The sequence below is a fragment of the Thalassophryne amazonica genome, chromosome 3 (genome assembly GCF_902500255.1).
Source record: "Thalassophryne amazonica chromosome 3, fThaAma1.1, whole genome shotgun sequence".
NCBI classification, from domain to species: Eukaryota; Metazoa; Chordata; class Actinopteri; order Batrachoidiformes; family Batrachoididae; genus Thalassophryne; species Thalassophryne amazonica.
In genome coordinates this window covers 57,170,788-57,189,965 of record NC_047105.1, presented here as the reverse complement: position 1 = coordinate 57,189,965, position 19,178 = coordinate 57,170,788, and the positions used below count along the sequence as shown (strand labels likewise).

The window sequence follows — 19,178 nt, the reverse complement described above, 5'->3', positions numbered from 1 at the left end:
ATTCATATGCCAGACCTCTGAGTCCATATTTCTGCAGTTTACTTAATAGTATTCCATGGTTAATTGTGTCAAACGCTTTCTGTAAATAAAAAAAACACCTATTGTGTATTGTTTATTATCAATTGCAGTTGCTATACTTTCTACAAAGTCCATCAAAGCATGTGATGTAGTTCGAGACCTTCTGAATCCATATTGTTCTTCACAAATGATGTTATGCTTCAGTAAATAATCATTTAATCTTTTAGCAAATATTTTTTCCAAAATTTTGGAAAATTGTGGCAGGAGTGATATAGGTCTATAATTAGAAAATGTGTGTTTGTCACCAGTTTTAAACAGAGGAATTACTTTGGCTATTTTCATTTGAGAAGGAAATTTACCAGTACTTAGTGACATATTGCAAATATAATTGAACGGTTTTACTATACAATCAATAACTTTTTTTAATAAAGCCATATCCAAATTATTAAAATCAGTCGATTTCTTACTTTTTGAACCATGAACCAGATCAAGTATTTCCCTTTCATGAGTACCACCAATGAACATTGAAACAGATTTGTTAAACTTTGAATTATTTACCCAGAAGTTATTAGTTGATGAGTCAATCTTACTGGCAAGATTTTTACCCACATTAACGAAGTATTCATTAAAGTGTTCAGCAATAGACTCGTCGTTATCAATCGTGATGTAGTTACTCTATTCTTTTTTACTATTTCATTTAATATGTTCCATGTGTTTTTGATGTTATTTCTATTTTTGACAAGTAACTCATTATAATATGTTTTTTTACTGAGTCTCATGATATTGATTAACTTATTCTTATATGTTTTATACTTACTTTCAGCTTCCTTAGTTCGTAGTTTTATGAATTGTTTATATAGTACGTTTTTCTTTTTACATGCCCTCTGAAGTCCCTTAGTTATCCATGGTTTGTTGCTATATTGATTTCTATATATTTTGTCAACAAATGGACAGTGTTTATTATACAAACTGGAAAAAATGGAAATGAAAGCATCATATGACCTGTCAACATCATCAACAAAAACATCTGACCAATTCTGACTTGATAAATCCTCCCTTAAATTATCAATTGTTTCAGGTGTTACTTTTCTACTCATGAATTTGATATTGCTTCGATACATACAACAACCCTCCAATGCAAAGACTGAGAAAACTGGCAAGTGATCACTGATATCACTGACCAGTAGTCCCCCACTAAGATTACCGGATATAACGTTAGTTAAAATATTGTCAATGAGAGTTGTTGTATCCATAGTTATTCTGCTAGGATGAATGATGGTTGGAAACAGTCCTAAACAGTACAAGGTGTTTATAAATGAGGTAATTTGTGGATGATTGTGAGGGTTTAAAAAATCTATATTGAAATCTCCACAGACAAATAAATGCTTATTTCTGTTGATTTTGTTGTACATTCCTAAGATAATGTCTTCAAAGGTGTCAATATTTGTCCCAGGAGCTCTGTAAATGCAACTAACAACTATGTTTTTGGAGTTTATAGATGTAATTTCTATGGTAACACATTCCATGATGTTGTCCACTGTAAATGACATGTTGTTAATGAGTTTACAGTTATAATCTGACCTTACAAACAATGCAACGCCTCCGCCCCTTCTCGTCTGCCTATTAACCAGGAACAATTCATAACCATCAAGATATACCAGATCTTTGTTATCCTCATTTAACCATGTTTCTGAAATTGCAATAACTGAAAAACGTTTTTTGGATGTTTTCAAACAATCATTAATAGTGGACAGATTACGAGAAAGACTTCTGCTGTTGAAATGTATAATTGAAAAATTTTCATCATTGATTTTATAATTTTTGAATTGTTCTTCTGTAAAATATTTGCACTGTCTCACAATATTCTCACTGAAAAAGGTATCAGGATCATTTTCAGATTCGAAGGGGTGGTTAGCAGAGTTATTATATTTAAATGTATCTAGACAGAGCTCCTGGGCAGAAATAAATGGATCATTATCCTTAGTCATTATGTCTCTCTTGTCTCCGGGTGTAGATGATGTGGATGAGTGGGTTGCTCCAGTCTGCATCATGGTGCTGTGATGTGTTTGAGTCCTCATACCTATTGTTCATATTTGTCCAGCTCCTCGATGTTCCTTATTGCCATAACCTTTGCTTGTTCTGGTGATCCGTTCAGTTTGATGAATATTTTACAGTTTGAAGTCCATGTGTGCTGGATTTTTCCCTGTTTCTTTAAGAAGCGTGCTTTCCTGGCGATGTCGGCATTCCGTTTGGTGAGATGTTCATTGATGAATACGTTTGTCCCTTTCAGTTTTCTTCCTTGTTTTAACAGTGCTGTTTTGTGTTTTCTGTTGATGAATCTCATGATGACGGTTCGTTTATCACCGTCATTTCTCCGGGGCAGAGGGTGGCACACTTCAATGTTATTTAAATCCATTTCTATACCTTTAGATAGGAGGAAATCAGCAACCTGTTTTCCCACAGAGCTGACCTCCTGTTCACTGGGCTCCCCTCCGCTCTCATCTGTTACCGCCCGTGCGTAGGACCGTGGTTTGATGTGAAGACCTGTGATGATGACGTTGTTAATTCTGGTGTACTGCTCCAATTCAGCCACTCTATTTTCCAGCTGCACCAGACACCGGTCTTTCTCGGTGTTCTGGAGCCGTAATGCCTTCACCTCCTCCACCAGATCCATGATTGATTTCTGTTGCTGCTTCACAACAGAAATCTCCTCTGATAGAAAGTCCAGAGATTTTTTAATATCGTCACCTTCCTCCGCTGTCAGAACCTTCTTAGGCCCCATGGTCGGCTTATGAGCAGCTTGTCGATCGCCGATGTTAACAGCCTGCGTTGTTTGTCACCGGGATGGATCTGCACTGCGCTGGTGCCACGCGGCCTCGGTGTTTCCGCGCTGATGGATCCGCGGTGGCTGCACGAGGCCTCGGGGAAGCGGCACTCGTGACGCGCGGCTTTAATGACGCAGCACGCGGCCTCAGTGAATTCACCACGTTGAGCGGGCCTCGGACATTGTTGCTGTCCAGTCACGGGGCTAAGTTGCCGGTTGAGGTGGTATTCCCACTGTCCGGGTTGGCAAACACCGGCGTGGCAGATGGCAACTACAAACACCACCTCTGAAAACTCAGGTACAAACTTTTTGCAGCTCGCTCTGACGACACGCAGCTCTGACTGACTGACGAGTTGGAGCGTCAGAGTATTTCATTTGTAGTTCATGGACACAGTCAGCTATGATGTTCCCACTGGGAGGGGCATAAAACACAAATAGTAAAATGCAGCCGAACTCTCTGGTTAAGTAAAAAGGTCTCAAGGTCATTCCCATAATCTCCACATTTGGGTTAAAGATCCTGTATTTCACAGCGTGTAGACGGCACCAAAGATCGTTAATTTAAACGCAGATGCCTCCTCCCCGTGTTTTTCCTGAGTCTGCATCCCTGTCAGCACGAATGAGGGTAAACCCAGGCAGTTCATAGAGGGAGTCAAGCATCGTCTCTTGTAACCAACTTTCCATAAAGCAAAGCAAAGACGCTTCACGAAATTCATTACAGTACCTGGTGTATTCCCGTATTGTGTCCACTTTGTTGCTCAGGGATCGCAGGTTTGAGAGGACGTTAGAGGGGAGCGGCGGACAGTTAAATCTTCGTCGAAACCAGTTTTTAACTCCTCCTCTTCTTCTGCGTTTCCTCCTCTGCTTAGATGTTATCAATTCCAGAGGAATATTTTCTAACAACAACGCATCCAGGCACGGGTTGTACAAAGTCCAACCAAAGATGGCACCAAGAGTCACGTGACCTTTTTTTTTTCCTGCTGATCATGTCGCTACTCTCTGAATAAAGGGACTCTAGGTGTTGTGACCACGACTTTGCCAGTCATCTTTTCCTCAGATGTATTTCCTCGGTAATACACAAAATACATTGATCAGTACCAAAATCATTTCCACCACCATCAATAGCACTCTCCCTCGTCCGCCTCATAACATGATCTCTCATAAGGTGCAAGTGTGATGTGGACCATCATATGCCTACCAAAACTGGTTTCGACTGGTAAATTTTGGTCATCATTAAAATATAAAGAATAGTTCTTACCATTACGTGGAGTGGCAGTTGTGACAGGTTGACAGGCACTGGAGGTCAGTGAGGACGACCATCATGGGGCGCAGATGAGGGTCATAGATTGGAGAGTTGGTTTGAGGACCCAGACAGATGTACCTCTCATCCTCCTCACATTGCTCTCGGCATGGACAAAGAACAGGATATAGTTTAGCATGTACCTGTTCAACAACCTGTTTGTTTTTAACACTTTTCTTCCCGTTACAAAAGCAATATATGTTTTTATGTATTTCAACGTGAGGACAGCAAGCACACACATGCACATCCGTCAAAACACGGTAAGTGTTCTGCAGCTGTGACGTCCAAAACTAGAGATCTCAGCATCTGCAGCTGTCGGCAGACACACCCCTGTCCGTCTAGCGCACACACCAACACACAATATTTATATCCATATATCAGCAGCTCATGGAAGTGAGCTCCCCCCCGGCACGCCACATGTTTATGGATTGGGGGCTGGGGGTAGTGCAACACATGGGCAATTCACACGCACGGCACATGTGTACGGGAGGAGCCAACACTCCGGCACCTCTCGTGTGTGGCTTTTTGCAAAGCCACATTCATGGGGGCACTTTTTCACATCCAGCTTGAAAGTGATCATCTGCTTACTGTTGTTGTGTTAATAGTGCAAATGGCCACACATTTTCTAAGTGCCAAGCCAAGTTAGAATGTTAGTGTGTGTCAGCTGGAATTTGGCCGACACCTGCCATGAGAGGGTTCGATGGACTCTCATAGCGCACACTCTGTCTTTCACCCGCTGGTGTGCACAAATAGTTGTAGCAACAGGTGTACGAGGCGTTGGAAGCAGCTTCGATTTTACACGTATTGCATACGATTCCTGCTTCATGCACAATTCATGCACAATTTGACAACATTTGTACTATATATGAAGGGGCCATAAGGACAATTTCATTTTGGTTCCCAGAACATTTGACAATAACGTTAGTGCAAACATTTTGAGAATCTTAGGTCTAATGTTCTCAAAACATTTTAAGGACAGTTTCTTTTTGGTTCCCCGAATATTCTGGTAATGTTACATAAAGTCACCTAAAGATATGTTTCATCCAGACATTTCCAGAACATTCTGGTAGTGTTATCTAAAGTCATAATCTAGTCATTAAAAGTAATTTGTAATTTGTAAGAAAGTCGGTGAGACTAGAGTTAATACAGTGGGGAAAATAAGTATCACATTGTATGATTTTTAAATAATTAATTTGCATTTTATTGCATATAATAAGTATTTGACCCCCTACACAAACAAAGTTTAACAATTGGTACAGAAACATTTGTCTGCCATTACAGAGGTCAGTTCTTGATCAAGTTTTCACACACTGCAACAGGGATTTTGCTCCACTCCTCCATACAGATCTTCTCCAAATCTTTCAGGTTTGGAGTTTCAACTCCCTCCAAAGATTTTCCATTGAGTTCAGGTCTGGAGACTGGCCAGGCCACTCCAGGACCTTGAAATGCTTCTTACGGAGCCCCTCCTTAGTTGCCTTGGCTGTGTGTTTGGGGTCATTGTCATGTTGGAAGACCCAGCCATGACCCATCTTCAATGCTCTTACTGAGGGAAGGAGGTTGTTTGCCAAAATCTCGCAATACATGACCCCATCCATCCTCCCTTCAATACAGTGCAGTCGTCCTGTCCCCTTTGCAGAAGAGCACCCCCAGAGTATGATGTTTCCACCCCCATGCTTCACGGTTGGGATGGTTTTCTTGGGGTTGTTCTCATCCTCTAAACATGGTAAGTGGAGTTGATTCCAAAAAGCTCTATTTTCGTCTCATCTGACCACATGACCTCTTTGTGACTGTGGTCCCAGCTCTCTTCAGGTCATTGACCAGGTCCTCCTGTGTAGTTCTGAGCTTTCTCAGAATCATCCTTACCCCACAAAGTGAAATCTTGCATGGAATCTCTGGGAGATTGACAGTCATCTTGTGTTTCTTCCACTTTCTAATAAATAATCATAAAAGTTGCTGTCTTCTACCAAGCTGCTGTCTGTTGTCCTGTAGTCCATCCCAGCCTTGTGCAGGTCTACAGTTTTGTCCCTGGTGTCCTTAGACAGCTTGGCTATGGTGGACAGGTTGGAGTGTGATTGATTGAGTGTGTGTGTACAGGTGTCTTTTATACAGGTAACAAGTTCAAACAGGCACAATTAATACAGGTAAAGAGTGCAGAATAAGAGGGCTTCTTAATGAAAAAATTAACAGGTCTGTGAGAGCCAGAATTCTTGCTGGTTGGTAGGGGGTCAAATACTTATTTTATGCAATAAAATGCAAATTAATTATTTAAAAATCATACAATGAGATTTTCTGGATTTTTTTTTTTTTAGATTCTGTCTCTCACAGTTGAAGTGTACCTACCTAAAAATTACAGACCTCTCCATTCTTTGTAGGTGGGAAAACCTGCAAAACTGACAGGGGGTCAAATACTTATTTTCCCCACTGTATATTTGTCAGATTCCCCTAAACTATGAACATGACTTGTCAATATATAAAAGGAAATAATAACATTATGACAACATTCTACAAAAATTTCTGATAACCATAACCTAAATATAACCAATATATAATGTGACCAAAACGTTATGTGTTAGCTGGGCAGCTATTAACACTGAGTTAAAAATTTTAGAAATTTAAATATTTTTTAAACATAATAAATATCATGCTTACTTTTTCTGTGAAACAAAAATTGTGGTTTTATTATTATTATTACAATTTTTTCATCATTAGAGATACTGTTGAATAATTAGGAGTTCAGGGCCAAAGTGTTACTGCTGATATTTTAAGCACTACCTCTTTAAAGATATATTTGATTAATCTTTGTTATCTTGTAGGGATTTATGTCTTACTGTGTCCACTCCTAGATTTTGTCTATATCCGCTGACCTTTAGTTGTTACGCCGCTTGTCTTAGTGGTTTTGTAATCCTCTTTCTCTGTCCATTTCCTGCAGCTGGGGCAAAAAGACAATCCAGCTGTGAACCCAATCATCCAGGGCTTAAAAGGAGTGGTGCATCATGGTAAGTTATAGACAGCAAGGACCAGATATTTTAGCATGACTGTGTAATCCCTTGATGCAGCTGGGGACACGGCAGCTCTGTTTATCACGGATGCATTTGACTTGGTTTGCAGCTCACAACTGACAGTGCTGCTGTGAGCAGACAGTGCATCCAGAAAGTGAATCCATTTCTCTCTGGCATATACTTTCTATATTTCCCAGTATCAGGGATTTGTTTTGCTAATTCGGGTCCAACATTTACAAAGAATTCATTAAATCTATTAGCTACTTTATCCAGTGTTATAATTGTCGATATCCTTATCAATAAATTACTTTGGTAAACTATTGTGCATATTGCTATTTCTTATAACATTATTTAGTACAGTATATATATATATACTGTTGCTAATAATTAGTGAAGACTAGATTTATTTTACAAAAGTCATTAATTGTTTAAATTCCCACTTTGTTTTATCAGGAGTAAAACACTCACTTTATTCAATTATATTAATTAAGCAGTTTGTCTAATTAAACAAATTAGACAAACTTAGAGAGAATATGCCTAATCTAAGTAATGTTGAATCCTATCTAGTGATAAAAAAATAAAAATATGGATTGTAAAAGCATCAGGTTTAAATTTGAGAAAGTAAGTACAAATAAGGTAAGGGAATTGCTGAAATCGTAAAGATAAGCCCCCGGGTGTGGACCGACTTGACAGTAGGCTTCTCAAACTAGCGGCTGATTGTATGCTCCTTTTTTAAGCCCATATAATAAACCTTAGCTTCCTTGTAATACATGTCCACAGGCGTGGAAACAAGGCTAAAATGATCCCTACCCCCCGAAAAATAATAACTTCCGTTTTCAATTTTAAATATTCGACCCATAAGTATTTTACCTGAGTTAGGAAAAATTATGGAGTCTATTGTATATTAGCAAATTAATAACTATTTTTCTTCTAATAACTTAATCACTGATTTTTAACATGCGTACAGAAAGAGTCACTCCACTGCTTCTCGTGTTTCTCGATCTCTTTGCTGCTTTTGATATTATCAGTCATGATTTCTTATTGGAAAAACTTGCTTGTTATGGTTTTGAGCTATCAGCTCTGACTTGGTTCTATAGTTACTTATCTAACAGAACACAGACAGTGTTTTTTAATGGCAGTTTTTCTAACACCAGGAGGGTATTATGTGGAGTGCCACAAGGGAGTTGCCTCGGTCCATTATTATTCACAATTTTCACGAATGAGTTACCATATATTTTACATAACGCTAGTATAGTAATGTATGCAGATGATTCGACCATTTATACACTGGCACGCTCACGCAATGATCTTGAAACTGTTTTAAAATATGGAATTGTAATGTGGTTGAGTGGGTTACATCCAATAAGTTAGTGTTAAATATAGAGAAGGCTAACTGTATGGTTGTTAGATCTAGCTGTGTCGTTATTCAAAGTTATCATAGAAAAAAACATAAATAGGGGTATATCAATTATGAGAAGACATGCAAGGTTTCTAAGTTGCACTACAAGTAAGTATGCTATTAACGCAGTATTATTAGTATATTTGGACTATTGCCCAGTAGTTTGGTCAAATGCTACTGGAGAAATGATAAATAGATTACAGATTATTCAGAATAGGGCTGCTCATGTGGCACTTAGATACAGTTATAGGACAAATATCATCACAATACTTAAAAAATTAAATTGGTTGTTAGTCAAAGATAGACTTTCATATGTGCTGATCATTTTTGTTAGAAAGATTATTGTCACTAAGTTACCTTATTGTTGGGGAAAGTGTAGTGACACGGACCCACAACAGGGGGCGCAAATGAACCAGACAATGAAAGAGTCAAATATGAACACTTTACTGTTGTGAATGAGCAACCAAACAGAGGAATGTGAAATTTTACAGTCCAATCACAAGGGTGACGTGTGGGCAGGCTCGAGGATAGAAGACGTCTGTCCTGAGATGAACCAGAACCACACGATTTCCTCCGTCAACCGAACCCGAGAATACTGGAGCCCGCCAAGTCCCGAGTCCCAGGTGGCCACCGTCTCGAAGGTCGGATCTGGTACTTGCTGGCAGGGAGCAGAGACAATAAGAGATGGGTGTGTGCACACCCAGTAGCAACAACGGTGGGAATGCCACCTCCACCTCTAACACACACTCGTGCAGCTCCTGTCTACCCACTTATCTGTAGAGGTGTGCAGCGGAGCCGTTGCTGGACACACTGAACGCCGGTCTCACAGACACGGAACACCACAGGAAAACGGCTGCAAAAAAGAGTTCAGACTGATACACAGTTCACTTTTCAAGGCTGAGATACTAACTGAATGGGTTGACGATATGTCGGCGAGGAGGTGAGATGAGTCCGGGTTTTTATGGAGTGAGATGATGAAGCATGAATGAGTGACAGCTGTCAGGAGATAATGAGTGACAGCTGTCACCCCCGGCTGTGTCCGTGGCGGCAGCGCCCTCTCGTGCCTGAAGCCCGCACTTCAGGCAGGGCGCCCTCTGGTGGTGGGCCAGCAGTACCTCCTCTTCAGGCGGCCCACACAGCAGGACCCCCCCCTGAACGGGCGCCGACCAGGCTTATCGGGGTGTCGACGGTAGAAATCGGCCAGGAGGGCCGGATCCAGGACGAAGCTCCTCTTCACCCAGGAGCGTTCTTCGGGTCCATACCCCTCCCAGTCCACCAGATATTGGAACCCCCGGCCCATTCGACGGACGTCCAGGAGCCGGCGCACTGTCCAAGCCGGCTCCCCGTCAATGATCCGGGCAGGAGGCGGCGCCGGACCGGGAGCACAGAGGGGTGAGTTCAATCAATCAGTCAATCAATTTTTTTTTTATATAGCGCCAAATCACAACAAACAGTTGCCCCAAGGCGCTTTATATTGTAAGGCAAGGCCATACAATAATTATGTAAAACCCCAACAGTCAAAACGACCCCCTGTGAGCAAGCACTTGGCTACAGTGGGAAGGAAAAACTCCCTTTTAACAGGAAGAAACCTCCAGCAGAACCAGGCTCAGGGAGGGGCAGTCTTCTGCTGGGACTGGTTGGGGCTGAGGGAGAGAACCAGGAAAAAGACATGCTGTGGAGGGGAGCAGAGATCGATCACTAATGATTAAATGCAGAGTGGTGCATACAGAGCAAAAAGAGAAAGAAACAGTGCATCATGGGAACCCCCCAGAAGTCTACGTCTATAGCAGCATAACTAAGGGATGGTTCAGGGTCACCTGATCCAGCCCTAACTATAAGCTTTAGCAAAAAGGAAAGTTTTAAGCCTAATCTTAAAAGTAGAGAGGGTGTCTGTCTCCCTGATCTGAATTGGGAGCTGGTTCCACAGGAGAGGAGCCTGAAAGCTGAAGGCTCTGCCTCCCATTCTACTCTTACAAACCCTAGGAACTACAAGTAAGCCTGCAGTCTGAGAGCGAAGCGCTCTATTGGGGTGATATGGTACTACGAGGTCCCTAAGATAAGATGGGACCTGATTATTCAAAACCTTATAAGTAAGAAGAAGAATTTTAAATTCTATTCTAGAATTAACAGGAAGCCAATGAAGAGAGGCCAATATGGGTGAGATATGCTCTCTCCTTCTAGTCCCCGTTAGTACTCTAGCTGCAGCATTTTGAATTAACTGAAGGCTTTTTAGGGAACGTTTAGGACAACCTGATAATAATGAATTACAATAGTCCAGCCTAGAGGAAATAAATGCATGAATTAGTTTTTCAGCATCACTCTGAGACAAGACCTTTCTAATTTTAGAGATATTGCGTAAATGCAAAAAAGCAGTCCTACATATTTGTTTAATATGCGCTTTGAATGACATATCCTGATCAAAAATGACTCCAAGATTTCTCACAGTATTACTAGAGGTCAGGGTAATGCCATCCAGAGTAAGGATCTGGTTAGACACCATGTTTCTAAGATTTGTGGGGCCAAGTACAATAACCTCAGTTTTATCTGAGTTTAAAAGCAGGAAATTAGAGGTCATCCATGTCTTTATGTCTGTAAGACAATCCTGCAGTTTAGCTAATTGGTGTGTGTCCTCTGGCTTCATGGATAGATAAAGCTGGGTATCATCTGCGTAACAATGAAAATTTAAGCAATACCGTCTAATAATACTGCCTAAGGGAAGCATGTATAAAGTGAATAAAATTGGTCCTAGCACAGAACCTTGTGGAACTCCATAATTAACTTTAGTCTGTGAAGAAGATTCCCCATTTACATGAACAAATTGTAATCTATTAGACAAATATGATTCAAACCACCGCAGCGCAGTGCCTTTAATACCTATGGCATGCTCTAATCTCTGTAATAAAATTGTATGGTCAACAGTATCAAAAGCAGCACTGAGGTCTAACAGAACAAGCACAGAGATGAGTCCACTGTCCGAGGCCATAAGAAGATCATTTGTAACCTTCACTAATGCTGTTTCTGTACTATGATGAATTCTAAAACCTGACTGAAACTCTTCAAATAGACCATTCCTCTGCAGATGATCAGTTAGCTGTTTTACAACTACCCTTTCAAGAATTTTTGAGAGAAAAGGAAGGTTGGAGATTGGCCTATAATTAGCTAAGATAGCTGGGTCAAGTGATGGCTTTTTAAGTAATGGTTTAATTACTGCCACCTTAAAAGCCTGTGGTACATAGCCAACTAACAAAGATAGATTGATCATATTTAAGATCGAAGCATTAAATAATGGTAGGGCTTCCTTGAGCAGCCTGGTAGGAATGGGGTCTAATAAACATGTTGGTGGTTTGGATGAAGTAACTAATGAAAATAACTCAGACAGGACAATCGGAGAGAAAGAGTCTAACCAAATACCGGCATCACTGAAAGCAGCCAAAGATAACGATACGTCTTTGGGATGGTTATGAGTAATTTTTTCTCTAATAGTTAAAATTTTGTTAGCAAAGAAAGTCATGAAGTCATTACTAGTTAATGTTAATGGAATACTCAGCTCAATAGAGCTCTGACTCTTTGTCAGCCTGGCTACAGTGCTGAAAAGAAACCTGGGGTTGTTCTTATTTTCTTCAATTAGTGATGAGTAGAAAGATGTCCTAGCTTTACAGAGGGCTTTTTTATAGAGCAACAGACTCTTTTTCCAGGCTAAGTGAAGATCTTCTAAATTAGTGAGACGCCATTTCCTCTCCAACTTACGGGTTATCTGCTTTAAGCTACAAGTTTGTGAGTTATACCACGGAGTCAGGCACTTCTGATTTAAAGCTCTCTTTTTCAGAGGAGCTACAGCATCCAAAGTTGTCTTCAATGAGGATGTAAAACTATTGACGAGATATTCTATCTCACTTACAGAGTTTAGGTAGCTACTCTGCACTGTGTTGGTATATGGCATTAGAGAACATAAAGAAGGAATCATATCCTTAAACCTAGTTACAGCGCTTTCTGAAAGACTTCTAGTGTAATGAAACTTATTCCCCACTGCTGGGTAGTCCATCAGAGTAAATGTAAATGTTATTAAGAAATGATCAGACAGAAGGGAGTTTTCAGGGAATACTGTTAAGTCTTCTATTTCCATACCATAAGTCAGAACAAGATCTAAGATATGATTAAAGTGGTGGGTGGACTCATTTACATTTTGAGCAAAGCCAATAGAGTCTAATAATAGATTAAATGCAGTGTTGAGGCTGTCATTCTCAGCATCTGTGTGGATGTTAAAATCGCCCACTATAATTATCTTATCTGAGCTAAGCACTAAGTCAGACAAAAGGTCTGAAAATTCACAGAGAAACTCACAGTAACGACCAGGTGGACGATAGATAATAACAAATAAAACTGGTTTTGGGACTTCCAATTTGGATGGACAAGAGTAAGAGTCAAGCTTTCAAATGAATTAAAGCTCTGTCTGGGTTTTTGATTAATTAATAAGCTGGAATGGAAGATTGCTGCTAATCCTCCGCCTCGGCCCGTGCTACGAGCATTCTGGCAGTTAGTGTGACTCTGGGGTGTCGACTCATTTAAACTAACATATTCATCCTGCTGTACCAGGTTTCTGTAAGGCAGAATAAATCAATATGTTGATCAATTATTATATAATTTACCAACAGGGACTTAGAAGAGAGAGACCTATGTTTATATAGACCACATTAACTGTTTTAGTCTGTGGTGCAGTTGAAGGTGCTATATTATTTTTTCTTTTAATTTTTATGCTTAAATAGATTTTTGCTGGTTATTTGTGGTCTGGGAGCAGACACCGTCTCTAGGGGGATGGGTAATGAGGGATGCAGGGGGAGAGAAGCTGCAGAGAGGTGTGTAAGGACTACACTCTGCTTCCTGGTCCCAACCCTGGATAGTCACGGTTTGGGAGGATTTAAGAAAATTGGCCAGATTTCTAGAAATGAGCGCTGCTCCATCCAAAGTGGGATGGATGCCGTCTCTCCTAACAAGACCAGGTTTTCCCCAGAAGCTTTGCCAATTATCTATGAAGCCCACCTCATTTGCGGTGAGGTGCGGTGCGGTTTGATCCTGGAGATGTGGAACACCGGGTGGATCCGCAGTGAAGCTGGGAGCTGGAGCTTCACTGCGGCAGGGCTAAGGACCTTGAGGATGCGGAAGGGTCCGATGAACCTGTCCATTAGTTTTGGTGACTGTACCTGAAGCGGGATGTCCTTTGTCGACAACCACACCTCCTGCCCGGGCTGGTATGCAGCGGCCGGGAACCGCCGGCGGTCTGCATGGGTCTTGGCCCTCGTCCGGGCCTTCAACAAGGCAGAACGGGCGGGTGCACCACACCCGACAGCACCTCCGAAGTGGGCCCGGACCGAGGGCACACCGACCTCTCCCTCAACCACAGGAAATAATGGGGGCTGGTACCCCAAACACACCTCAGATGGGGAGAGGCCGGTGGCAGAAGACACCTGGCTGTTATGCGCATACTCGATCCAGGCCAGGTGGTTGCTCCAGGCCGTCGGGTGCGCGGATGTCACACAGCGGATGGTCTGTTCCAACTCTTGGTTGGCCCGTTCTGCCTGTCCGTTCGTCTGTGGATGGTACCCGAACGAGAGGCTCACGGTGGCCCCCAGTTGCCTGCAGAAACTCCTCCAGACGTGAGAGGAAAACTGGGGACCATGATCCGAGACAACGTCAGTAGGGATCCCATGCAGACGGACGACGTGGTGGACCAGGAGGTCCGATGTCTCCTGGGCCGTAGGGAGCTTTGGGAGGGCCACGAAGTGGGCCACCTTGCAGAATCGGTCCACTATCGTGAGGATGGTGGTGTTGCCCTGGGACGGTGGGAGGCCCGTGACAAAATCCAGGCCGATGTGGGACCAGGGGTGATGAGGCACAGGAAGCGGTTGGAGCAGTCCTTGGGACTTCCTGTGGTCAGCCTTGCCCCTGGCGCAGGTGGTGCAGGCCTGGATGTACTCCCAGGGCGTCGGCCTCCATAGACGCCCACCAGAAGCGCTGCCGGACAACTGCCACGGTCCTTCGCACCCCCGAATGACAGGAGAGTTTGGAACCGTGACAGAAGTCTAGGACCGCAGCCCTGGCCTCTGGTGGGATGTATAGTTTGTCTTTTGGTCCAGTTCCCGGGTCCGGGCTTTGTGCCAGGGCCTCCCGGACGATCTTCTCCACGTCCCAGGTGAGGGTGGCCACGATAGTGGACTCAGGCAGGATGGGCTCCGGTGGATCCGACAGCGCAGTTTTGACCTCCTCTTCGTGTACCAGGGACAAGGCATCCGATCTCTGGTTCTTGGTCCCGGGGCGATAGGTGATCCGGAAGTCAAAACGCCCGAAGAACAGTGACCAGCGGGCTTGCCTGGGGTTCAGCCGCTTGGCGGTCCTGATATACTCCAGGTTCTGATGGTCAGTGAAAACCGTGAAAGGCACAGACGGTCCCTCCAACAGGTGTCTCCACTCCTCAAGAGCCTCTTTCACCGCAAGGAGTTCTTGATTGCCGACGTCATAGTTCCGTTCAGCCGGGGTCAACCTGCGAGAAAAGTAGGCACACGGGTGAAGACGGTCTCTCCGCTCTGGGATAGCATGGCTCCTATCCCTGAGTCAGAGGCGTCCACTTCAACCACAAACTGGCGGCTAGGGTCGGGCTGCACCAAAACTGGCGCAGTAGAGAACCGTCATTTCAACTCCTTGAACGCGGCTTCGCACCGATCTGACCAGGTGAAGGGGACTTTTGGAGAGGTCAGGGCTGTCAGGGGGCTAACTACCTGACTGTAGCCCTTAATGAACCTCCTATAGAAATTAGCGAAGCCGAGGAACTGTTGCAGCTTCCTACGGCTTGTTGGTTGGGGCCAATCTCTCACCGCCGCAACCTTGGCCGGATCGGGGCGACGGAGTTAGAGGAGATGATAAACCCCAGGAAGGACAAAGAAGTGCGGTGAAACTCGCACTTCTCGCCCTTCACAAACAGTCGGTTCTCTAACAATCGCTGCAGGACCTGACGTACATGCTGGACATGGGTCTCAGGATCCGGAGAAAAGATGAGAATATCGTCCAGATATACGAAGACGAATCGGTGCAGGAAGTGCCGCAAGATGTCGTTAACCAAGGCTTGGAACGTCGCGGGGGCGTTGGTGAGGCCGAACGGCATGACCAGGTACTCAAAGTGACCTAACGGGGTGTTAAATGTCTTCCATTCGTCTCCCTTCCGGATCCGAACCAGGTGATACGCATTCCTAAGATCCAGCTTAGTAAAGATTTTGGCTCCATGCAGGGGGGTGAACACGGAATCCAACAATGGCAACGGGTATCGGTTGCGAACCGTAATCTCATTCAGCCCCCTGTAATCAATGCATGGACGGAGTCCGCCATCCTTCTTGCCCACAAAAAAGAAACCTGCACCCATTGGGGAGGTGGAGTTCCGGATCAGCCCGGCAGCTAATGAGTCCCAGATGTAGGTCTCCATTGATTCGCGCTCAGGTCGTGAGAGGTTGTACAGCCTGCTGGACGGGAACTCAACGCCTGGAATCAGATCAATGGCACAATCGTACGGACGGTGCGGGGGAAGGGCGAGTGCCAGATCCTTGCTGAAGACATCAGCAAGATCGTGGTACTCAACCGGCATCGCCGTCAGATTGGGATGGATTTTGACCTCCTCCTTAGCATGTAAACCGGGAGGAACCGAGGCTCCTAAACACGCCCGATGGCAGGTTTCGCTCCAGTGAACCACCACCCCAGACGGCCAATCAATCCGGGGATTGTGTTTCAACATCCACGGGAAACCCAAAATCACACGGGAGGTAGAAGGAGTCACAAAAAAATCGATCTCCTCCCGATGATTCCCAGACACCACCAGAGTTACAGGTTGTGTCTTGTGCATGATTAAAGGGAGAAGGGTGCCATCTAGTGCCCGCACCTGCAATGGTGAAGGAAGCGCCACCAGAGGGAGCCCTACCTCCCTTGCCCATCTGCTGTCTAGCAGATTCCCTTCGGACCCCGTGTCCACCAGTGCTGGGGCTTGAAGGGTTAAATCCCCGCTCAGGATTGTAACTGGGAGTCGTGTGGCAATATATGTGTGTCCCACGTGAATGTTATGACCCCCCCTTAGCCCAGTCTCTAAGGGCGGGTGTTGTCGTTTTGGCCGTTTGGGGCAGTTTTTCTGTATGTGCTCTTTTGAGCTGCAGAGAAAACACTCCCCGCGGACCAGCCTCCTCTTTCTGTCAGCTGTTCTCATTTTGGCCCTGTGCCCTAACCCTAGCAACGTCAGCAGGGGGAGCTGTTGCCCCACGGAGCGCTGCGGCTGTGGAGCATGGGGAGGGAGGAACCTTTTTGAACCCGGAAGGGAGAGGAACGGCGCGTGCCCGGCCACGTCCTTCGTCTCGCTCCCGACGGCGTTCCTCCAACCGATTGTCTAACCGTATAACGAGATCGATAAGCCCATCTAAATCCCGCGGTTCTTCCTTAGCTACCAGGTGCTCCTTCAGGACCGACGACAGTCCGTTTATGAAGGCGGCACGGAGCGCAACGTTATTCCAGCCGGACCTCGCAGCCGCGATGCGGAAGTCGACTGCATATTCGGCTGCGTGCCGGTGCCCCTGTCGCATTGACAGCAGCACTGTTGAAGCGGTCTCTCCTCTGTTAGGGTGATCAAACACTGTTCTGAACTCCCTCACAAACCCAGTATAAGAGGTAAGGAGCCGTGAGTTTTGCTCTCAAAGCGCTGTAGCCCAAGCGCGTGCCTCACCACGAAGCAAGTTGATTACATAAGCCACCTTGCTGGCGTCAGACGCGTACATCATGGGTCGTTGTGCAAAGATGAGCGAACACTGCATCAGAAAGTCTGCGCACGTCTCCACACAACCCCCGTACGGCTCTAGGGGACTTATGTATGCTTCAGGGGATGGTGGGGGGGTTCGTTGAACGACCAGTGGTACGTTAATATCGGGCACAGGGTCGGCAGGAGGAGGAGCGGCAGCAGCGCTCTGATCGCGCGCTTCCACCTGTGTGGTGAGAACCTCCATCCTGCGATTAAGGATGACGTTTTGCTCGGTCATCAAATCCAGCCAAGCGGTAAAGGCAGTGAGGATTTGCTGCAACTCACCGAGCACGCCTCCTGCAGACGCCAGTGCACCCTGCTCTTCCATTGGCTGTCCAGCAGATGGGTGACGCCCCTCGGGATCCATGACACTGGCCGAGATATCCTGTTGGGGAAAGTGTAGTGACACGGACCCACAACAGGGGGCGCAAATGAACGGACAATGAAAGAGTCAAATATGAACACTTTAGTGTTGTGAATGAGCACAACACAGAGGAATGTGAAATTTTACAGTCAATCACAAAGGTGACGTGTGGGCAGGCTCGAGGATAGAAGACGTCTGTCCTGAGATGAACCGGAACCACATGATTTCCTCCGCCACCGAACCCGGAGAATACTGGAGCCGCCAAGTCCCGAGTCCCCAGGTGGCCACCGTCTTCGAAGGTCGGATCTGGTACTGCTGGCAGGGAGCAGAGACAATAAGATATGGGTGTGTGCACACCCAGTAGCAACAACGGTGGGAATGCCACCTCCACCTCTAACACACACTCGTGCAGCTCCTGTCTACCCACTTATCTGGTAGAGGTGTGCAGCGGAGCCGTTGCTGGACACACCGAACGCCAGTCTCACAGACACGGAACACCACAGGAAAACGGCTGCAAAAAAGAGTTCAGACTGATACACAGTTCACTTTTCAAGGCTGAGAATACTACCTGAACGGTTTGACAATATCTCGGCGATGAGGTGGAGATGACGTCCGGGTTTTATGGAGTGAGATGATGAAGCATGAATGAGTGACAGCTGTCAGGAGATAATGAGTGACAGCTGTCACCCCCGGCTGTGTCCGTGGTGGCAGCGCCCTCTCGTGCCTGAAGCCTGCACTTCAAGCAGGCCGCCCTCTGGTGGTGGGCCAGCAGTACCTCCTCTTCTGGCGGCCCACACAACACTTATATTTTGTTCAGGAATTGTTCTTTTAGTTCAGAAAATCATACTTATAAAACCAGACATGCTGTGGTGGGAAATTTTACGTTACCTGTAGCTAGAACCAATGCCATTAAGAACACTGTCACATTTAGGGGTATGCAATACTTGGAATTTATTACCGGATCACATCAAACTCATTGCAAATGAATGTTTCTTTAAAAAACTTCTGAAACAGTATTTATCGGTATAAGGAGTAATCTGAGTCAACCCTTTCACCATGCATAGATGATTAATTTGATTTGATATGTTTTTGGTTTTGATATGTGATTCTTATTTCATTTATTTTTATATATTTTTTGAAAGTATTTTTGGTTTACTATGTTTGTAAATCTGTTGGACCCCAGGAAGAGTAGCTGCAGCAAAGCTGCAACTAATAGGGATCCAAACAAACAATAAACAATAAACCCACTTGCACTTTCACAGATATGCACCCGGGAAACCAGCAAGTGAAGATCACAGTAGCCCATGAGTGTGGTGGTGGAAGTGTTCTGGGTTTCTGGTACTCAATGTGGCACATTTGACTGACAGTCAGTCTTCAAGACAAAACTTTAACTGATGACTGTTGTTGGTGCCAAACGTTGACATTAATCATAGTTTGTGTGATCATTTAGCATCTTTTT

General features: G+C 44.5%; 1 long non-coding RNA gene across 1 annotated transcript in view; it reads left to right on the top strand.

Annotated features, from left to right (window-relative positions):
* Positions 1-19,178, top strand: part of LOC117506784 — a 40,225-nt gene that overhangs the window by 10,332 nt on the left and 10,715 nt on the right. The window contains exon 2 of the long non-coding RNA XR_004559546.1: positions 7,069-7,135. This is a non-coding gene — a long non-coding RNA (uncharacterized LOC117506784). The remainder of the gene's footprint in view (positions 1-7,068; positions 7,136-19,178) is intronic.